The following is a 21,197-nucleotide window of genomic DNA, read 5'->3' as shown; positions in this document are numbered from 1 at the left end:
AAAGCGCCATGAAATAAATGGCGCTATAATAATAAATAATAATAACAGAAGCAACAAATTACAAGAAATCGCTCAGTGATGACTCAGCGACCGAAGAACACCGAGAACCGCGCAGATCCCAAACTCCGGCTACCAGAAGGCGCCACATTATTGTAGACACCTATTACACAAGTCAGATGACATAATCTGGCAACAATCAGATAACAATGTCATTCACGTGTCCTCTATCTATCCAGCTCTACGGTATCCAGTGGCGGAACTAAAGTCTGACAGGCCCAAAAGCAAAATTTGGATGTTAGTTCCCACTAGCAAGTTGATCAAAAATAAGGGACCCTGTAATAATGTCCTCCATCTGGGCCTCTATTTTGTAAAAATGTTCTCCCTCCCGGCCCCATCCTGTAATAATGTCCTCCGTCCTAGCCCCATCCTGTAATAATGTCCTAAATCCTGGCCCCATCCTGTAAAAATGTCCTCCGTCCTGGCCCCATCCTGTAATAATGTCCTTCAGCCTGGCTCCATCCTGTAAAAATGTCCTCCGTCCTGGCCCCATCCTGTAATAATGTCCTTCAGCCTGGCTCTATCCTGTAAAAATGTCCTCCGTCCTGGCCCCATCCTGTAATAATGTCCTTCAGCCTGGCTCCATCCTGTAATAATGTCCTCCATCCTAGTCCCATCCTGTAATATTGTCCTCCGTCCTGGCCCCATCCTGTAATAATGTCCTCCGTTCTGGCCCCATCCTGCAATAATGTCCTCCGTCATGGCCCCATCCTGTAAAAATGTCCTCCGTCCTGGCCCCATCCTGTAATAATGTCCTTCAGCCTGGCTCCATCCTGTAAAAATGTCCTCCGTCCTGGCCCCATCCTGTAATAATGTCCTTCAGCCTGGCTCCATCCTGTAATAATGTCCTCCATCCTAGTCCCATCCTGTAATATTGTCCTACGTCCTGGCTCCATCCTGTAAAAATGTCCTCCGTCCTGGCCCCATCCTGTAATAATGTCCTTCAGCCTGGCTCCATCCTGTAAAAATTTCCTCCGTCCTGGCCCCATCCTGTAATAATGTCCTTCGTCCTAGTTCCATCCTGTAATAATGTCCTCCGTCCTAGTTCCATCCTGTAATAATGTCCTCCGTCCTGGCCCCATCCTGTAATAATGTCCTTCGTCCTAGTTCCATCCTGTAATAATGTCCTCAATCCTAGTCCCATCCAGTAATAATGTCCTCCGTCCTGGCCCCATCCTGTAATAATGTCCTCCGTCCTAGTTCCATCCTGTAATAATGTCCTCAGTCCTAGTCCCATCCTGTAATAATGTCCTCCGTCCTGGCCCCATCCTGTAATAATGTCCTCCGTTCTGGCCCCATCCTGTAATAATGTCCTCCGTCATGGCCAAAACCTGTAAAATGTCCTCCGTCCTGGCCCCATCCTGTAATAATGTCCTTCAGCCTGGCTCCATCCTGTAAAAATGTCCTCCATCCTGGCCCCATCCTGTAATAATGTCCTTCAGCCTGGCTCCATCCTGTAATAATGTCCTCCGTCCTAGTCCCATCCTGTAATATTGTCCTCCGTCCTGGCTCCATCCTGTAATAATGTCCTAAATCCTGGCCCCATCCTGTAATAATGTCCTTCGTCCTAGTTCCATCCTGTAATAATGTCCTCAGTCCTAGTCCCATCCTGTAATAATGTCCTCCGTCCTGGCCCCATCCTGTAATAATGTCCTTCGTCCTAGTTCCATCCTGTAATAATGTCCTCAGTCCTAGTCCCATCCTGTAATAATGTCCTCCGTCCTGGCCCCTTCCTGTAATAATGTCCTCCGTTCTGGCCCCATCCTGTAATGATGTCCTCCGTCATGGCCCCATCCTGTAAAAATGTCCTCCGTCCTGGCCCCATCCTGTAATAATGTCCTTCAGCCTGGCTCCATCCTGTAAAAATGTCCTCCGCCCTGGCCCCATCCTGTAATAATGTCCTTCAGCCTGGCTCCATCCTGTGATAATGTCCTCCGTCCTAGTCCCATCCTGTAATATTGTCCTCCGTCCTGGCTCCATCCTGTAATAATGTCCTTCAGCCTGGCTCCATCCTGTAATAATGTCCTCATCCTAGTCCCATCCTGTAATATTGTCCTCCGTCCTGGCCTCATCCTGTAATAATGTCCTCTGTCCTGGCCCCATCTGGTAAAAATGTCCTCCATCCTGTAATAATGACACTCGGCCTATAATACTATCCCCATCCTGACCCTTTTCTTTAATCATGTCCTCTGTCCTGATCCTTTTCATTAATAATGTCCCCTGTGCAGGTCTCTGTCTTGTAAATATCTTCCCCGTCCTGTAATAATGCCTCCATCCTATTAAAATGCCCCCATACTCTAATAATGTTGCTATAACCTGTCCCCACTCCCAGGGTGAGCAGTGTCCGCCTCCTCCTTCATCACCAACTACCAGGCTCGGGGTAGGCAGTGCATGGCAGTTTCTTTTATCCCTCTGTATCTATAGATAGAATTCTATTTTGTATATATGATGTAGACAGAATGGCCGCTTTGCGTTACTTTGTAACCTCTCTGTTATTGCTTTGCTCCTGTGATGCCAGCAGTCAAATTATGTTACAAAGTCTTTAGGGGAGAAGATTAATTCTGAATGAAATTATTCTTACACTTGTGATGCCCCCGATGACTTTGGAGATGAATAATCCGAAATATTTGATTAAATTAAACTTTTCACAGCCTTTTACTTATAGAAATAAAACTGTGGTGCACTTGGACATTTTCATATTAAACTTAGGAAATTCAGGTCTGCCGTTGGAGACACGTATAGGTCATGGAGACGAGCGTCTCAAGATGTTACAATGTAGAAACCATTCTGTAACACAGACCTGTGCAAACTGTGGCCCATAGACTGAGACAGCCAAAGGGCTGAAACAGTGGCCCACGGGCCGCACCATGCCCCAGCCCACCATCCATCCACCGCCACCCGCTGTCATCTGCATCCTCAAGATACAAACAATGGTGAATACATTGGTGGAGGACAGGGCCACCGGCTCCATCTTCCACAAATCAGCGTGAGACAGCAGACACGAGTACGTCATTGCATTGCTCTGCTGCTGAGCCTCAGCGCCCAGGAGTGAGGAGCAGAGCCGGGGGGACGGGCGATAGCTGAGTATGTGGGGATGTTTTTTTCGTCTGTATGGGATATTTGTATGTATATAGAGAGGCTATATGGGGCTCACACTGTATATATGGAGGCTATGTGAGGCTCACACTGTATATATGGAGGCTATGTGAGGCTCACACTGTATATATGGAGGCTATGAGGGGCTCACACTGTTTATATGGAGGTTATGTGGGGCTCACACTGTATATATGGTGGCTATGTGAGGCTCACACTGTATATATGGAGGCTATGTGAGGCTCACACTGTATATATGGAGGTTATGTGAGGCTCACACTGTTTATATGGAGGCTATGTGAGGCTCACACTGTATATATATGGAGGCTATGTGAGGCTCACACTGTATATATGAAGGCTATGTGAGGCTCACACTGTATATATGGTGGCTATGTGAGGCTCACACTGTATATATGAAGGCTATGTGAGGCTCACACTGTATATATGGAGGCTATGTGAGCCTCACACTGTATATATGGTGGCTATGTGAGGCTCACACTGTATACAGGTCCTTCTCAAAAAATTAGCATATAGTGTTAAATTTCATTATTTACCATAATGTAATGATTACAATTAAACTTTCATATATTATAGATTCATTATCCACCAACTGAAATTTGTCAGGTCTTTTATTGTTTTAATACTGATGATTTTGGCCTACAACTCCTGATAACCCAAAAAACCTGTCTCAATAAATTAGCATATTTCACCCGACCAATCAAATAAAAGTGTTTTTTAATACCAAACAAAAAAAAGCATCAAATAATAATGTTCAGTTATGCACTCAATACTTGGTCGGGAATCCTTTGGCAGAAATGACTGCTTCAATGCGGCGTGGCATGGAGGCAATCAGCCTGTGACACTGCTGAGATGTTATGGAGGCCCAGGATGCTTCAATAGCGGCCTTAAGCTCATCCAGAGTGTTGGGTCTTGCGTCTCTCAACTTTCTCTTCACAATATCCCACAGATTCTCTATGGGGTTCAGGTCAGGAGAGTTGGCAGGCCAATTGAGCACAGTAATACCATGGTCAGTAAACCATTTACCAGTGGTTTTGGCACTGTGAGCAGGTGCCAGGTCGTGCTGAAAAATGAAATCTTCATCTCCATAAAGCATTTCAGCCGATGGAAGCATGAAGTGCTCCAAAATCTCCTGATAGCTAGCTGCATTGACCCTGCCCTTGATGAAACACAGTGGACCAACACCAGCAGCTGACATGGCACCCCACACCATCACTGACTGTGGGTACTTGACACTGGACTTCAGGCATTTTGGCATTTCCTTCTCCCCAGTCTTCCTCCAGACTCTGGCACCTTGATTTCCGAATGACATGCAAAATTTGCTTTCATCAGAAAAAAGTACTTGGGACCACTTAGCAACAGTCCAGTGCTGCTTCTCTGTAGCCCAGGTCAGGCGCTTCTGCCGCTGTTTACCTGGGGAATGCGGCACCTGTAGCCCATTTCCTGCACACGCCTGTGCACGGTGGCTCTGGATGTTTCCACACCAGACTCAGTCCACTGCTTCCTCAGGTTCCCCAAGGTCTGGAATCGGTCCTTCTCCACAATCTTCCTCAGGGTCCGGTCACCTCTTCTCGTTGTACAGCGTTTTCTGCCACATTGTTTCCTTCCAACAGACTTACCATTGAGGTGCCTTGATACAGCACTCTGCGAACAGCCGATTTGTTGAGAAATTTCTTTCTGGGTCTTACCCTCTTGCTTGAGGGTGTCAGTGATGGCCTTCTTGACATCTGTCAGGTCGCTAGTCTTACCCATGATGGGGGTTTTGAGTAATGAACCAGGCAGGGAGTTTTTTAAAGCCTCAGGTATCTTTTGCATGTGTTTAGAGTTAATTAGTTGATTCAGAAGATTAGGGTAATAGGTCGTTTAGAGAACCTTTTCTTGATATGCTAATTTATTGAGACAGGTTTTTTGGGTTATCAGGAGTTGTAGGCCAAAATCATCAGTATTAAAACAATAAAAGACCTGACAAATTTCAGTTGGTGGATAATGAATCTATAATATATGAAAGTTTAATTGTAATCATTACATTATGGTAAATAATGAAATTTAACACTATATGCTAATTTTTTGAGAAGGACCTGTATATGGAGGCTATGTGAGGCTCACACTGTATATATGGAGGCTATGTGGGGCTCACACTGTATATGTGAAGGCTATGTGGGGCTCACACTGTATATATGAAGGCTATGTGAGGCTCACACTGTATATATGGAGGCTATGTGGGGTCTCACACTGTATATATGGAGGCTATGTGAGGCTCACACTGTATATATGGAGGCTATGAGGGGCTCACACTGTATATATGGTGGCTATGTGAGCCTCACACTGTATATATGGAGGCTATGTGAGGCTCACACTGTATATATGGAGGCTATGTGAGGCTCACATTGTATATATGGAGGCTATGAGGGGCTCACACTGTTTATATGGAGGTTATGTGAGGCTCACACTGTATATATGAAGGCTATGTGAGGCTCACACTGTATATATGGAGGCTATGTGAGCCTCACACTGTATATATGGTGGCTATGTGAGGCTAACATTGTATATATGGAGGCTATGTGAGGCTCACACTGTATATATGGAGGCTATGTGAGGCTCACACTGTATATATGAAGGCTATGTGAGGCTCACACTGTATATATGGAGGCTATGTGAGGCTCACACTGTTTATATGGAGGTTATGTGAGGCTCACACTGTATATATGAAGGCTATGTGAGCCTCACACTGTATATATGGTGGCTATGTGAGCCTCACACTGTATATATGGTGGCTATGTGGGGCTCACACTGTATATATGGTGGCTATGTGAAGCTCACACTGTATATATGGAGGCTATGTGGGGCTCACACTGTATATATGGTGGCTATGTGGGGCTCACACTGTATATATGGAGGCTATGTGGGGCTCACACTGTTTATATGGAGGTTATGTGAGGCTTACACTGTATATATGGAGGTTATGTGAGGCTTACACTGTATATATGGAGGCTATGTGAGGCTCACACTGTATATATGGAGGCTATGTGAGGCTCACACTGTATATATGGTGGCTATGTGAGGCTCACACTGTATATATGGAGGCTATGTGAGGCTCACACTGTATATATGAAGTCTATGTGGGTCTCACACTGTATATATGGAGGCTATGTGAGGCTCACACTGTATATATGGAGGCTATGTGAGGCTCACACTGTATATATGGAGGCTATGAGGGGCTCACACTGTTTATATGGAGGTTATGTGAGGCTTACACTGTATATATGGAGGTTATGTGGGGCTCACACTGTATATATGGAGGCTATGAGGGGCTCACACTGTTTATATGGAGGTTATGTGAGGCTTACACTGTATATATGGAGGCTATGTGGGGCTCACACTGTATATATGGAGGCTATGTGAGGCTCACACTGTATATATGGAGTCTATGTGGGGCTCACACTGTATATATGGAGGCTATGTGAGGCTCACACTGTATATATGGAGGTTATGTGAGGCTTACACTGTATATATGGAGGTTATGTGAGGCTTACACTGTATATATGGAGGTTATGTGGGGCTCACACTGTATATATGGTGGCTATGTGAGGCTCACACTGTATATATGGAGGCTATGTGGGGCTCACACTGTATATATGGAGGCTATGTGAGGCTCACACTGTATATATGGAGGCTATGTGGGGCTCACACTGTATATATGGAGTCTATGTGGGGCTCACACTGTATATATGAAGGCTATGTGAGGCTCACACTGTATATATAAAGGCTATGTGAGGCTCACACTGTATATATGGAGGCTATGTGAGGCTCACACTGTATATATGGAGGTTATGTGAGGCTCACACTATTGAGGCTATGTGGGGCTCACACTGTATATATGAAGGCTATGTGAGGCTCACACTGTATATATGGAGGCTATGTGAGGCTCACACTGTATATATGGAGTCTATGTGGGGCTCACACTGTATATATGAAGGCTATGTGAGGCTCACACTGTATATATGGAGTCTATGTGGGGCTCACACTGTATATATGGAGGCTATGTGGGGCTCACACTGTATATATGGAGGCTATGTGGGGCTCACACTGTATATATGGAGGCTATGTGAGGCTCACACTGTATATATGGAGGCTATGTGGGGCTCACACTGTATATATGGAGTCTATGTGGGGCTCACACTGTATATATGAAGGCTATGTGAGGCTCACACTGTATATATAAAGGCTATGTGAGGCTCACACTGTATATATGGAGGTTATGTGAGCCTCACACTGTATATATGGTGGCTATGTGAGCCTCACACTGTATATATGGAGTCTATGTGAGGCTCACACTATATATGGAGGTTATGTGAGGCTCACACTGTATATATTGAGGCTATGTGAGGCTCACACTGTATATATGGAGGCTATGTGAGGCTCACACTGTATATATGAAGGCTATGTGAGGCTCACACTGTATATATAAAGGCTATGTGAGGCTCACACTGTATATATGGAGGTTATGTGAGCCTCACACTGTATATATGGAGTCTATGTGAGGCTCACACTGTATATATGGAGGTTATGTGAGGCTCACACTGTATATATGGAGGTTATGTGGGGTTCACACTGTATATGTGGGGGCTCATACTGTATATAGTAATGGTATTTGGGGGTTCATACAGTATATGGTGAGGCAATGTGGGGCACCTGTTTTATATCAGAGGCTATATGCGGGCTCATACTGTATATAAGAGTCTAGGTGGAGGCTCACACTATATATATGGAGGTTATGTTGGTTCTGATACTGTATATAAAAGGCTATGTGGGGGCTTATACTGTATATGGTGGCTATGTGGGGGATCATACAGTATATAGAGGACTGTGTGTGGGCTCATACGGTATATATGGGGTTGTGTGTGGACCCATACGGTATATAGGGGCAATTTAGGGTTTCATGCTGTATATTGGAGGCTATGTGGGGGCTCAATACTGTGCATAGAAGGCTATATGGGGCTTATACTGTATATAGTGGCTGTGTGTGGGCTCATACAGTATATAGTGGACTGTGTGGGCTCATACGGTATATAGGGGAGGTCAGCATACTTAATGCTGTTCAATATTAAGTGATGCAATTAATTTTAATGTAAATAATTCTAATTAATATGTTAATATTAATATTGAGCAGAAAAATAATTTCAGCCTATTAGTCCTCCACAACAGTCATGGTCTTTCTTGTGGCCCCTTGGGAAAACTAATTGCCCACCACTGCTGTAACATCAGGTAGATATAGAACATGGGCATCATCATATCATAGACTGACAAAATTTCACTTGACTTTTCCTTGAAGCATTTTTCTAGAAAAAACAAATGTGATAAACCTGGGCATTGTCTGGATCATCAAAGAGGACCATGGGCAGGTGGGACGGAAAAAGTCAGGACAAAGAAGACAAATTCAGATCTGATGAAAATTTCACTTTAGAGAGATGGCCTTTCTGGAGTTACCTCGCACCTAGCCCATCCATCAGCAGTGGTCGGAGGGAGCTGTCAGCGCCCAACACAGCCGGCGAGAACACAACGTGCCGGACGCATCCTTTGTTTTATAGAGCTCCACACAAGGGTGAAGGAGATGGCGATATTTCTAACCGTGAAAGGTCTGATGAGTTAGGCGAGAAACAGATCCTGAAGTCAGTACATTACCAGAGAGCCCAGAAAGCTGCTCTACCAGACGGCGCTATGCTCACTACACAGCTCATCAGCTACACAGGACCAGAGACCGGGGCCTGAACCAGGAACCGAAACTAGAGACAATGTAAGAAAGGAGAAACCATGAGGGTTTAATAATGGTTTAAGGTGTTTTAATAGGATTTTATGTGATACCAACACAAAGTAGCAAGTATTTGATCATGGAAATTATGCGATACTTTCTAAATAATTTATAAATGTAAATCTGAAAATTGCAAGGTGTATTTGTGTTGAGACCCTGAGTCAGTGCTTTGCTGCCACCATGTGTGACGGTGGGGATGGTGTTTTCAGGGTGATGTGCTGTGCTAATTTTCTGCCACACATAACGTTTTGTATATACATGAAAATGTTCTTCTTTGGTCTCATCTGACCAGAGTTCCTTCTTCCACATGCTTTCTGTGTGCCCTACATGGCTTTTTAAAAAAACTGCAAATGGGGCTTCTTATGGTTTGCTTTCAATAATATCTTTTTTTATTGTCACTCATCCATAAAGGCCAGATTTATGGAGTATACCACTAATAGTTGTCCTGAGGACAGATTCTCTCACCTGAACTGTGGATCGCTGCAGGTCCTCCTGACTGACCATGGACCTCCCAGCTGCTTCATCTTTTAGTGCTCTCCTTGCTTGGGATGTCTGGTTAGCTGGACGGCCATGTCTTGGTAGGTTTTCAGTTGTGTCATACTCTTTCATTTTTGGATGATGAATTTAATAGTGTTCCTTAAGGCGTTCAGAGCTTGGGCTATTTTTTTTTTTTACCTACGGTAGGTCTGCTTCTCTCTTCTTCACAACTTTATCCCTGACCTGTCTGGTGGGCTCCTTGGTTTTCATAACCTTGTTTGTTCTCTAATGTTAATCAAGCATCAGTCTATGCCTCTTATATTGTGGAGGAGATATCAGAGTACCCCGGACTTCATTAGACGATGGAGTCACTGATCATAGCTGTTTCCTTATGGAATAAAACTGAAACTACACATAAAATTAAAGAGTGGAGAAAATTTTTTTTTTGAAATATTCAAAAGCAAATCCATGTGCTGCACATTCTCATATATTTCTGCTGAGGTTTCTTCTCAAATTGCGCCCAGAACACGATTTTCTGCTCGTTATCTGGAATGTGAAGGGTTAATGTGTAGCATAATGAGTCTAAATGGCGTGAAATCTTCATTTAATTGTTTTTTTTTCCTTCCCGCCGTCATAATTGTTGGTTTTGTTCCCGCGCCTGACGCTGCATACGAGGGCTCACTTTTCAGGTGGCGCTTGCCCCTCCGCAGGTTGCAGCGAAATGATGCGGGCAGCGAGAGGGAGGCTAAGTGGCGCTTTTAGATGCCGATATGCTAACGAGCACAAGATGGCACGTAATCAATGTGTGAAGAATGGGTAATTCTCACTAATGCCTGCTAATGTTCTCATAATGATCTGTCAGAGCACCGCAGCTAATTACCATCATGGAAATTTGGCACTCATCCGGTGAAGGTATCGCCAATGCTGTTCAACGTGAAATGCGCATTGTCCTCCGTCTCCCCCGTGGCACCATGTCTCCTCTTCTCATCCTTTTCTTTTGCGCCCATGTTTCATTGTACTGTATCAATAGGTAACTTGTTTCTTCTTATGGGGTCCACCACTCCTGGGCCCACTCAGGAGACACCTGGAGAAATGCAGCCACCCACGAAAGCGTCCAGAATTGTCTTCATGAAGCTCTATAGGATACAATAGAAAAAGGCTTTTTTTTGACCAATGCAGGCGGCTGTATGTAGACCCTCCGGTGGCCATTTCGAGCCTTCACAATGATAAATTAACATCTTCACTTTCTTCAGATGCACAAACGGATGTGACAAGATAATGAGATACAATGTATTCCCAGCAGGTCTCATGTGTTAGTCAAATATACAGGTAATAAGCAAAAGGCACCTGGTTATTACCATCAAATGTGTGATCGAGATGATACAAATGACTGCTGTATCCAATATAGAGAGGAGAACTATGCAAACACCAACGTGAAAGATAAAGGATGGAACAAATGGTCAATGCTTTCAGGGAATGATGACAGAAGTGGTAACAAACCAGCAAATTGTTGGTCTTCTAAACCAAGCCAATTATTTTATCCATATCAGTATTATTATAATGCTGCCTGCCAGTGCCAGACACGGGCAGAAAAGGGCCCCTGTGCAAGAACAGTATATGGGCCACTCTTTAGAAAACGCTGGTTACTGTTTCAGAGTTGGAAGTGAGACCCCTTACGTCTTGGGTCCCTGTGCAGCTGCCAAGTATCACCTATGGTATATCCACTCTGCTGCCAGTATACACAAGCATATATGTTATAGCAAAGCTTAATTTCTATGTATATAACTACTAAGTCATTGCACCCTATATACAAGAATATAACTACTATAATACTGCCCCTATGTACAAGAATATAACTACTATAATACTGCCCCTATGTACAAGAATATAACTACTATAATACTGCTCCTATGTACAAGAATATAACTACTATAATACTGCTCCTATGTACAGCAATATTACTACTATAATACTGCTCCTATGTACAAGAATATAACTACTATAATACTGCCCCCTATGTACAAGAATATAACTACTATAATACTGCTCCTATGTACAAGAATATAACTACTATAATACTGCCCCTATGTACAAGAATATAACTACTATAATACTGCTCCTATGTACAAGAATATAACTACTATAATACTGCTCCTATGTACAGCAATATTACTACTATAATACTGCTCCTATGTACAAGAATATAACTACTATAATACTGCCCCCTATGTACAAGAATATAACTACTATAATACTGCTCCTATGTACAAGAATATAACTACTATAATACTGCCCCTATGTACAAGAATATAACTACTATAATACTGCCTCTATGTACAGGAATATAACTACTATAATACTGCTCCTATGTATTAGAATATAACTACTATAATACTGCTCCTATGTACAAGAATATATCTATTATAATACTGCTCCTATGTACAAGATTATAACTACTGTAATATTTAATATTGTCTTTTATATTCTACCGTAATAATGCTGCTATAATCCAGGAGTACATCATAGCTGACTGGGTTGGATGAGTCCTCCATCAATCTTGCTGGCAGAGAATATATAATAATATAATAGAATGTCAAGGTCTTAAAACGTAATGAATCTGCTCTTGCTTTTTGTGTGTTTCTTTGCCTGATCTTCAGGACTCCTCGTCGCTCTTCATTTTGGTATAATTTCTCCTTTTATGTTCGCTTCTCCTCTTTAGATGGACGTTGCCTCCAGCTTTCTTGGCGCTTCTTCGTGCTTCCCGCTGTAAATTTTCCTAGCAGGAGCCGATCACGGAGGAGACCGCAGAGTGTTGTCTGTTTGAAAATTCACATTGTTGTTATGAAAATTCCTTGTGATTCTCGAATTGTCGAGAGCGACAGGGTCGTAAAATGCCGAGGGGTAATAATCAGAGAATAGAGGATATGTCACCCCCCACTTCGTCATGTGCAGGAAGGGATGGAAAAGTGAAAAATAGTGGAATTTTCAATCACTGGGATAATTTGCGACGTCAGTTCAGTACATAGGAGTGAATTGCTAATAAATGCACAACAAACTTTTCTTTTACCGTTTTTTCCATGTGCCGGTGTTTCCTGGTGCGAGGAGCGGAGATTTGTGCTGTCGTTGACCCCAGCGTCTCTTACACTGTGTCTGCTCTCTGGCGTTGGAGCTCCCAGTAATATAATATTAGCTCCCAGGTAGCAAAGAAGAGCGAATCTGCCAAAAATCAGAGTTTGGCAAATTGACCTCAACTCAGCCAGAAAATTTGATTTGCATCAGATTTATTGGATGTGACTTTAATGAGCTCCGATTGCCATGAAAGCTCTTGTATTTTATACCATGAAGTCTCCTGACACTGGTGGGTTAAAAAAAAAAACAAGCAATTTAGAATTTTTGGTTAATTCGACAAATCCAATTTTTTCTTTATTTATAAGGACCAGGAAAGAGTTAAAATACAATAAAGTAAATTAGTCACCTCGTCCGTCTCCTGTTTCTGCCGCCTCAGCTCCCCGCCAGTTCTCCGCTCACTCCCTACGGCTCCCGTCCGCCTCTGGTCTTCTCTGCTTTCCTCGTCAACCCTAGCCCTTGACGTTCATTTTGATTGTCCCTTTTGACTGTGATGTCATAATGTAATGTAAGAGGAGCGAAGTGGAGACCAGATCCGGAGTGGGAGCCGGTGGAGAACTGGGGGTCACGGCGGTGGCAGAGTCAGGTGAAGATTGAGCGTAGTGTGATTTTTTTATAGATTTTTAATCCACTATGGTCTATAAGAGTCCAGCAAAATTATGGCATTCTGGATTAAGTGATTCCAATTAATCAAAAATTTGTATTTGCAAGAATCCACAAATTTTTGGAAATTTCAAACAAAATTGCCTCTTTTTTTATCGATTTGCTCATCCGTACCTGATACAGTTATGAAATAATACAATGTCAGGAAGATATGAATTAGTTTCCATTGTTTGGGGGATACAACCAGAGCTGGCCTACTCCTCCTCCCATGATTGGTTTCTGTAGGACCAAGACCTACTCTCTCTCTCAGTGAATTTCCACCCCCCTCCCTTCAGGCAAATTGTCAGTGTGGAATTTGAGCTTTTATTAACTGCCAGCTAGCAGAGCTGAATGTGTTTTCCTTCCGAAAATCCCTTTGTCTTCTAGGCATGACACTCAAAGTCCAATTCAATAACACACATTAATCCCAGAAACATGAAAATTAGATTTCCAGGATCTGGGCATTTGGGGTTACGCATGGCAGCGTTTTGCGGCATTTAGGGCCATCAGAAATCTGGGAAATGAATTTATATCCACCAGCAAATCACAGACATATACTAGGTTTGGACTCTAAAGAACGGTAAAATCGCGGGGGGAAAACTAATGCCAATATCGTTGGGCTGTGAGCTTCCAGGCACCAAAGATATGAAGAAAAGGAGTTATTAGTAACTTTCCTAGCTATGTGTACCCCAGAAAACAGCCCATATGTGAGCTCAGCAAAGTGGGAGTACCTAATTTTATGGCCCAAGCACAAAACAAGAACGTCCATCTTTGGCATTTATCCAGAGCCAGGACAGACAGCTAGACACCATCCTGTGGTACTGGATCATTTCTTTGGGATCTTTCCTCCCCTTCATCAACACGTCATACCTGTGACTGAGATTTAGCAAGTTTCGTATTTTCATCCCTTTTATTTCATAACTGTCTGTACATACTTGTATTTTGTCTCTTTTGTATTATCATTTGTATCTTTTGTAAACACTGATTATTTTTTTCTGGAGTAAACTTATAAATTCGCTAGTTTTTTTCTTCTTGCTCTATGAGCGATCTGTCATGTACTTCGTGCAAATTTATACCAACTGGTGTCCGATCCAACTACAAGAGGGCAGTGGTGGCAGCATAGTTTTCGTATTTATGTGGTGCTGGGGGCTTGATGATGACTGGATCGTGGTATGTATATGTTCCAATCAGGAACTGATGGTATATATACATCCCGTCACATCATGCGCCACAATACTCAACATAAATTAGAGCAGCTGCACCCTTTTTCTTATCCTCTGTCAGTACCCTTATTGGCCAGCAGGATAGGGGGGCACCAGAGAACTGCAAGTCCCTGACTAAAAGAGAAGTGTTTCCTGAGATGCAACATTTGTGATACAGTGCTATGTAGAAGACATTGTTTAGGCCCCTCTGACCTTCCTGACGGCCGTCCAGGAAGCTTAGGTTTGGGGTGCTGTTTTGTGCCGTCGTTGTACATGATATCAGGCCGTGCATTCTGAGTTTTCAGCTGTCTTCCTATAGGGAATATAACATAATTCTAGCCCCCTCATGTTGTGGATCGCACTTTCCCCACCCCATTCACTCCAGGCGCCGCTGATCCCCCATCACGTTCCCACGTCAATGTGTAGCAGCTTCATTTTTCCGACATATGTGCTGCAAGGTTACAGAAGGCAGGATTAATATTTGCTCAGCAATGTCATGACTTTGTGAGACCCAACAGAGAGTGGCGCAGCATGGCGCAGCGGGGATTAACCCCTTCCTGCCTCCACCTGTCAGGGGCAGGATTATCCCCCAGCTTCTCCCCACAGGTCACACTGAGGATTAGATTTGACTGTTTATCTCCTGATCTCCGGGGCAGACCCCATCATTCTAGAACAGCTCCTCGGATTAACCCATTTACAGCCCACTGAGTTTTACTCCATTGCAACCCAAAACAAGCAAACGACCTTGGACTTTTTGAGACTTGCTTATTGTGATTGCGGTGCTGTCAGGGTTGCAGCGCGAACCCATTCGCTAGTATTGTGCTGCGGTGGAAGAGTAACACATTGAGGACTTTGACCGTGCGACAGGTCTCATGGGCAAAGTCATCTAACACTTTCCCACCTGTTCAAGGTCAAATTCCCTCATGCAACAAGTTTGCAAAGAGCTGTTTGTTTTTTTTTAGCAGATCCTCTCAAAAATCCATCCCCAAAACTGTTTGAATAACACTTGGATAGCTCTTCCACTTCACTTCCGTGAGAAATCCACTTTGCTTTTCCTACAAAGAGTTCCAGACTTATTTTGCAACTTTTATGCAGAAATCGAATCATCTCTATATCCTACTGTGCAGGTTAACCTTGTCATTTTCAAGTTTTGATGCAGGAACTAAAGATGGAGTAAAAACAGTGATAAATTTAGGTCAGGAATTAACAACAATGAAACGTAAAAGATTATTGCAAATGCAATCGTAAATATCCAAGACTTTGATGCCTTCATAATCATTAGAACCTTCTACTGCTCGTTGACTGAAGTGAAATCTTTGAGATATCCACCCAACATTGCAAGTGGACTTCTAGGAGGAGGTCTTCTAAAAGAACATTGCCAGTATATATATATATATATACAGTCATATGAAAAAGTTTGGGCACCCCTATTAATCTTAAGCTTAATGTTTTATAAAAATTGTTTTTTTTGCAACAGCTATTTCAGTTTCATATATCTAATAACTGTTGGACACAGTAATGTTTCTGCCTTGAAATGAGGTTTATTGTACTAACAGAGAATGTGCAATCGGCATTCAAACAAAATTTGACAGGTGCATAAGTATGGGCACCCTTATCATTTTCTTGTTTTAAATACTCCTACCTACTCTTTACTGACTTACTAAAGCACTTTTTTTGGTTTTGTAACCTCATTGAGCTGTGAACTTCATAGCTAGGTGTATGCAATCATGAGAAAAGCTACTTAAAGTGGCCACTTGCAAGTTGTTCTCCTGTTTGAATCTCCTCTGAGGAGTGGCATCATGGGCTCCTCAAAACAACTGTCAAATGATCTGAAAACAAAGATTATTCAACATAGTTGTTCAGGGGAAGGATACAAAAAGCTCTCAGAGATTTAACCTGTCAATTTCCACTGTGAGGAACATAGTAAGGAAATGGAAGAACACAGGTACAGTTCTTGTTAAGGCCAGAAGTGGCAGGCCAAGAAAAACATCAGAAAGGCAGAGAAGAAGAATGGTGAGATCAGTCAAGGACAATCCTCAGACCACCTCCAGAGATCTGCAGCATCAACTTGCTGCAGATGGTGTCACTGTGCATCGGTCAACTATACAACGCACTTTGCACAAGGAGAAGCTGTATGGGAGAGTGATGCGAAAGAAGCCGTTTCTGCAAGCACGCCACAAACAGAGTTGGCTGAGGTATGCAAAAGCACATTTGGAGAGCCAATTTATTTTTGGAAGAAGGTCCTGTGGACTGATGAAACTAATATTGAGTTGTTTGGTCATACAAAAAGGCGTTATGCATGGCAGCAAAAAAACACAGTGCGTTGTATAGTTGAGCGATGCACAGTGACACCATCTGCAGCAAGTTGATGCTGCAGCTCTCTGGAGGTGGCCTGAGGATTGTCCTTGAATGATCTCACCATTCTTCTTCTCTGCCTTTCTGATGTTTTTCTTGGCCTGCCACTTCTGGCCTTAACAAGAACTGTACCTGTGTTCTTCCATTTCCTTACTATGTTCCTCACAGTGGAAATTGACAGGTTAAATCTCTGAGACAGCTTTTTGTATCCTTCCCCTGAACAACTATGTTGAATAATCTTTGTTTTCAGATCATTTGACAGTTGTTTTGAGGAGCCCATGATGCCACTCTTCAGAGGAGATTCAAACAGGAGAACAACTGGCAAGTGGCCACTTTAAGTAGCTTTTCTCATGATTGCATACACCTAGCTATGAAGTTCAAAGCTCAATGAGGTTACAAAACCAAAAAAAGTGCTTTAGTAAGTCAGTAAAAAGTAGGTAGGAGTATTTAAAACAGGAAAATGATAAGGGTGCCCATACTTATGCACCTGTCAAATTTTGTTTGAATGCAGATTGCACCTTTTCTGTTAGTACAATAAACCTCATTTCAAGGCAGAAACATTACTGTGTCCAACAGTTATTAGATATATGAAACTGAAATAGCTGTTGCAAAAAAAACAATTTTTATAAAACATTAAGCTTAAGATTAATAGGGGTGCCCAAACTTTTTCATATGACTGTATATATATATATAATATATAGTGGAAGTGAATATCTACTGTTGTGAATTTGGATTCTGGGCTCCCCCGGTGGCTACTGGTGGAATTGAACTTGTGACATCATCTTCCCTGTTCACCTGTTCTGATTAGATCTGGGTGTCGCTATATAACCTGGCTTCTCTGTTAGATGCTTGCCGGTCAACAATGTTATCAGAAGCCTCTCTGTGCTTGTTCCTGCTCCCAGACATCTACTAGATAAGTTGGACATTCGTCCATGTTTTGTTTTTGTATTTTGGTTCCAGTTCACAGCTGCAGTTTCGTTACTGTGTCTGGAAAGCTCTTGTTGATCAGGAATTGCCACTCTGGTATTATGAGTTAATGCCAGAGTCCTAAAGTAATTTCTGGATGTGTTTTGTTAGGGTTTTCTACTGACCATGAAAGTATGCTTTCTGTCTTCTGCTATCTAGAAAGCGGACCTCAAATTTGCTAAAACTATTTTCCTGCTGCGTTTGTTGTTTCATCTCATATCACCGCCAATATATGTGGGGGGCCTCTGTCTCCTTTTTGGGCATTTCTCTAGAGGTGAGTCAGGTCTTATATTTCCCTCTGCTAGCATTATTTAGTTCTCCGGCCGGCGCTGGGCATATAGGGATAAAAAGTAGGACATGCTACCTGGCTACTTCTAGATGATGCGGTAGGTTTAGTTCATGGTCAGTATAGTTACATCTTCCAAGAGCTTGTTCCTATTGAGGCTTATGCTAGTTCTCTGGCCATGGAGATCATGACAGTTTGACCGGCCGGCTAAAGGGTTAAAATCCTTGGCTGAGAAAGGAGAGAAATAAGAAGTCTGCTGAGAGTTTTTTTTTTTTTTTTTTTTTTTTTTTTCTCTGTGCTCTTAATTGGATCACTTGCCAGTCTGTCTATGCTGCAGTCTTTCTTTTTTTTCTCTCTCCTTCTAATCTTTGAATGGCTCTATGTTCACCTGTCTATAATGGATCTACAGAGTGTAACTGCAGGTTTGAATAATCTCGCCACGAAAGTACAAAGTTTGCAAGATTTTGTTGTTCATGCTCCGGTATCAGAGCCGAGAATTCCTTTGCCGGAATTCTTCTCAGGGAATAGATCTAGCTTTCAGAATTTTAGAAATAATTGTAAGTTATTTTTGTCCCTGAAATCTCGTTCTGCTGGAGACCCTGCACAGCAGGTTGGGATTGTGATTTCCTTGCTCCGCGGCGACCCTCAAGATTGGGCTTTTGCATTGGCACCAGGGGATCCTGCGTTGCGCAATGTGGATGCGTTTTTTCTGGCCTTGGGCTTGCTGTATGAGGAACCTCATTTGGAACTTCAGGCAGAAAAAACTTTGATGTCCCTATCGCAGGGGCAAGATGAAGCTGAAATTTACTGCCAAAAATTCCGTAAATGGTCTGTGCTTACTCAGTGGAATGAGTGTGCCTTGGCGGCTACTTTCAGAGAGGGTCTTTCTGATGCCATTAAGGATGTTATGGTGGGGTTCCCTGTGCCTGCAAGTCTGAATGAGTCCATGACAATGGCCATTCAGATCGATAGGCGTCTGCGGGAGCGCAAACCAGTGCACCATCTGGCGGTGTCCACTGAGAAGACGCCAGAAAACATGCAGTGTGATAGAATTCTGTCCAGAAGCGAGCGGCAGAATTTTAGACGGAAAAATGGGTTGTGTTTCTATTGTGGGGATTCTACTCATGTTATATCAGCATGCTTTAAGCGCACTAAAAAGCTTGATAAATCCGTTCCCATTGGCACTTTACAGTCTAAATTTATTTTGTCTGTGACCCTGATTTGCTCTTTGTCATCTATTGCTACGGACGCCTATATCGACTCTGGCGCCGCTTTGAGTCTTATGGATTGGTCCTTTGCCAATCGTTGTGGGTATGATTTAGAGCCTTTGGAGACTCTTATTCCTCTGAAGGGGATTGACTCCACCCCATTGGCTAATAATAAACCACAATACTGGACACAAGTAACTATGTGTATTAATCCGGATCACCAGGAGACTATTCGTTTTCTGGTGCTGTATAATCTACATGATGATTTGGTGCTGGGATTGCCATGGCTGCAATCTCACAACCCAGTCCTTGACTGGAGAGCTATGTCTGTGTTGAGCTGGGGATGTAAGGGGACTCATGGGGACGTACCTTTGGTGTCCATTTCATCATCTATTCCCTCTGAAATCCCTGAGTTCCTGTCTGATTATCGTGACGTCTTTGAAGAACCCAAGCTGGGTTCACTACCTCCGCACCGTGAGTGCGATTGTGCTATAGATTTAATTCCGGGTAGTAAATACCCAAAGGGTCGTTTATTTAATCTGTCTGTGCCTGAACATACTGCTATGCGAGAATATATAAAGGAGTCCTTGGAAAAGGGACATATTCGTCCATCGTCATCTCCCTTAGGAGCCGGTTTTTTCTTTGTGTCAAAAAAAGACGGCTCTTTGAGACCATGTATTGATTATCGGCTTTTGAATAAAATCACGGTTAAATATCAATACCCATTGCCGTTGCTGACTGATTTGTTTGCTCGCATAAAGGGGGCCAAGTGGTTCTCTAAGATTGATCTCCGTGGGGCGTATAATTTGGTGCGGATCAGGCAGGGGGATAAGTGGGCGTTTGAGGAGTGGCGCCATTGGCTCGAGGGGGCCAGACATCAGGTGGTGGTATTGACTGACCACAAAAATTTGATCTATCTTGAGACCGCCAGGCGCCTGAATCCTAGACAGGCGCGCTGGTCATTATTTTTCTCTCGGTTTAATTTTGTGGTATCGTACCTACCGGGTTCTAAGAATGTTAAGGCGGATGCCCTTTCTAGGAGTTTTGAGCCTGATTCACCCGGCAACTCTGACCCCACAGGTATTCTTAAGGAGGGAGTTATCTTGTCAGCCGTTTCTCCAGACCTGCGGCGGGCCTTGCAGGAGTTTCAGGCGGATAGACCGGATCGTTGTCCGCCTGATAGGTTGTTTGTTCCTGATGATTGGACCAGTAGAGTCATCTCTGAGGTACATTCTTCTGCATTGGCAGGTCATCCTGGAATTTTTGGTACCAGGGATTTGGTGGCAAGATCCTTCTGGTGGCCTTCCCTGTCACGAGATGTGCGAGGCTTTGTGCAGTCTTGTGACGTTTGTGCTCGGGCCAAGCCTTGTTGTTCTCGGGCTAGTGGATTGTTGTTATCCTTGCCTATTCCTAAGAGGCCTTGGACACACATCTCGATGGATTTTATTTCAGATCTGCCTGTTTCTCAGAAGATGTCTGTCATCTGGGTGGTGTGTGACCGTTTTTCTAAGATGGTCCATTTGGTTCCCCTGCCCAAATTGCCTTCTTCTTCCGAGTTGGTGCCCCTGTTTTTTCAAAATGTTGTTCGTTTGCATGGTATTCCTGAGAATATCGTTTCTGACAGAGGGACCCAATTCGTGTCTAGATTTTGGCGGGCATTTTGTGCTAGGATGGGCATAGATTTGTCTTTTTCGTCCGCTTTTCACCCTCAGACTAATGGCCAGACCGAGCGGACTAATCAGACCCTGGAGACATATCTGAGGTGTTTTGTGTCTGCTGACCAGGATGATTGGGTTGCTTTTTTGCCATTGGCGGAGTTCGCCCTCAATAATCGGGCCAGCTCTGCCACCTTGGTTTCCCCGTTTTTCTGTAATTCGGGGTTCCATCCTCGATTTTCCTCCGGTCAGATGGAATCCTCGGATTGTCCTGGAGTGGATGCGGTGGTGGAGAGATTGCAT

At 43.4% G+C, this 21,197-nt stretch overlaps 1 protein-coding gene and 1 long non-coding RNA gene across 3 annotated transcripts in view; one reads left to right on the top strand and one right to left on the bottom strand.

The window, feature by feature from the left end:
- LSAMP (limbic system associated membrane protein) overlaps positions 1 to 21,197 on the top strand; it is a 906,496-nt gene that overhangs the window by 158,365 nt on the left and 726,934 nt on the right. The window lies entirely within an intron of this gene.
- On the bottom strand, positions 11,977 to 13,032 carry LOC143817890 (uncharacterized). Its single transcript, XR_013224195.1, has 3 exons — positions 12,930 to 13,032; positions 12,522 to 12,809; positions 11,977 to 12,270 (listed from the first exon to the last, which is right to left on the bottom strand). It is a non-coding gene; the product is annotated as an uncharacterized LOC143817890 (long non-coding RNA).

This window comes from Ranitomeya variabilis, chromosome 3, assembly GCF_051348905.1.
Source record: "Ranitomeya variabilis isolate aRanVar5 chromosome 3, aRanVar5.hap1, whole genome shotgun sequence".
In the NCBI taxonomy this organism is placed as follows: domain Eukaryota; kingdom Metazoa; phylum Chordata; class Amphibia; order Anura; family Dendrobatidae; genus Ranitomeya; species Ranitomeya variabilis.
This window is presented reverse-complemented; position numbering and strand designations above follow the sequence as displayed.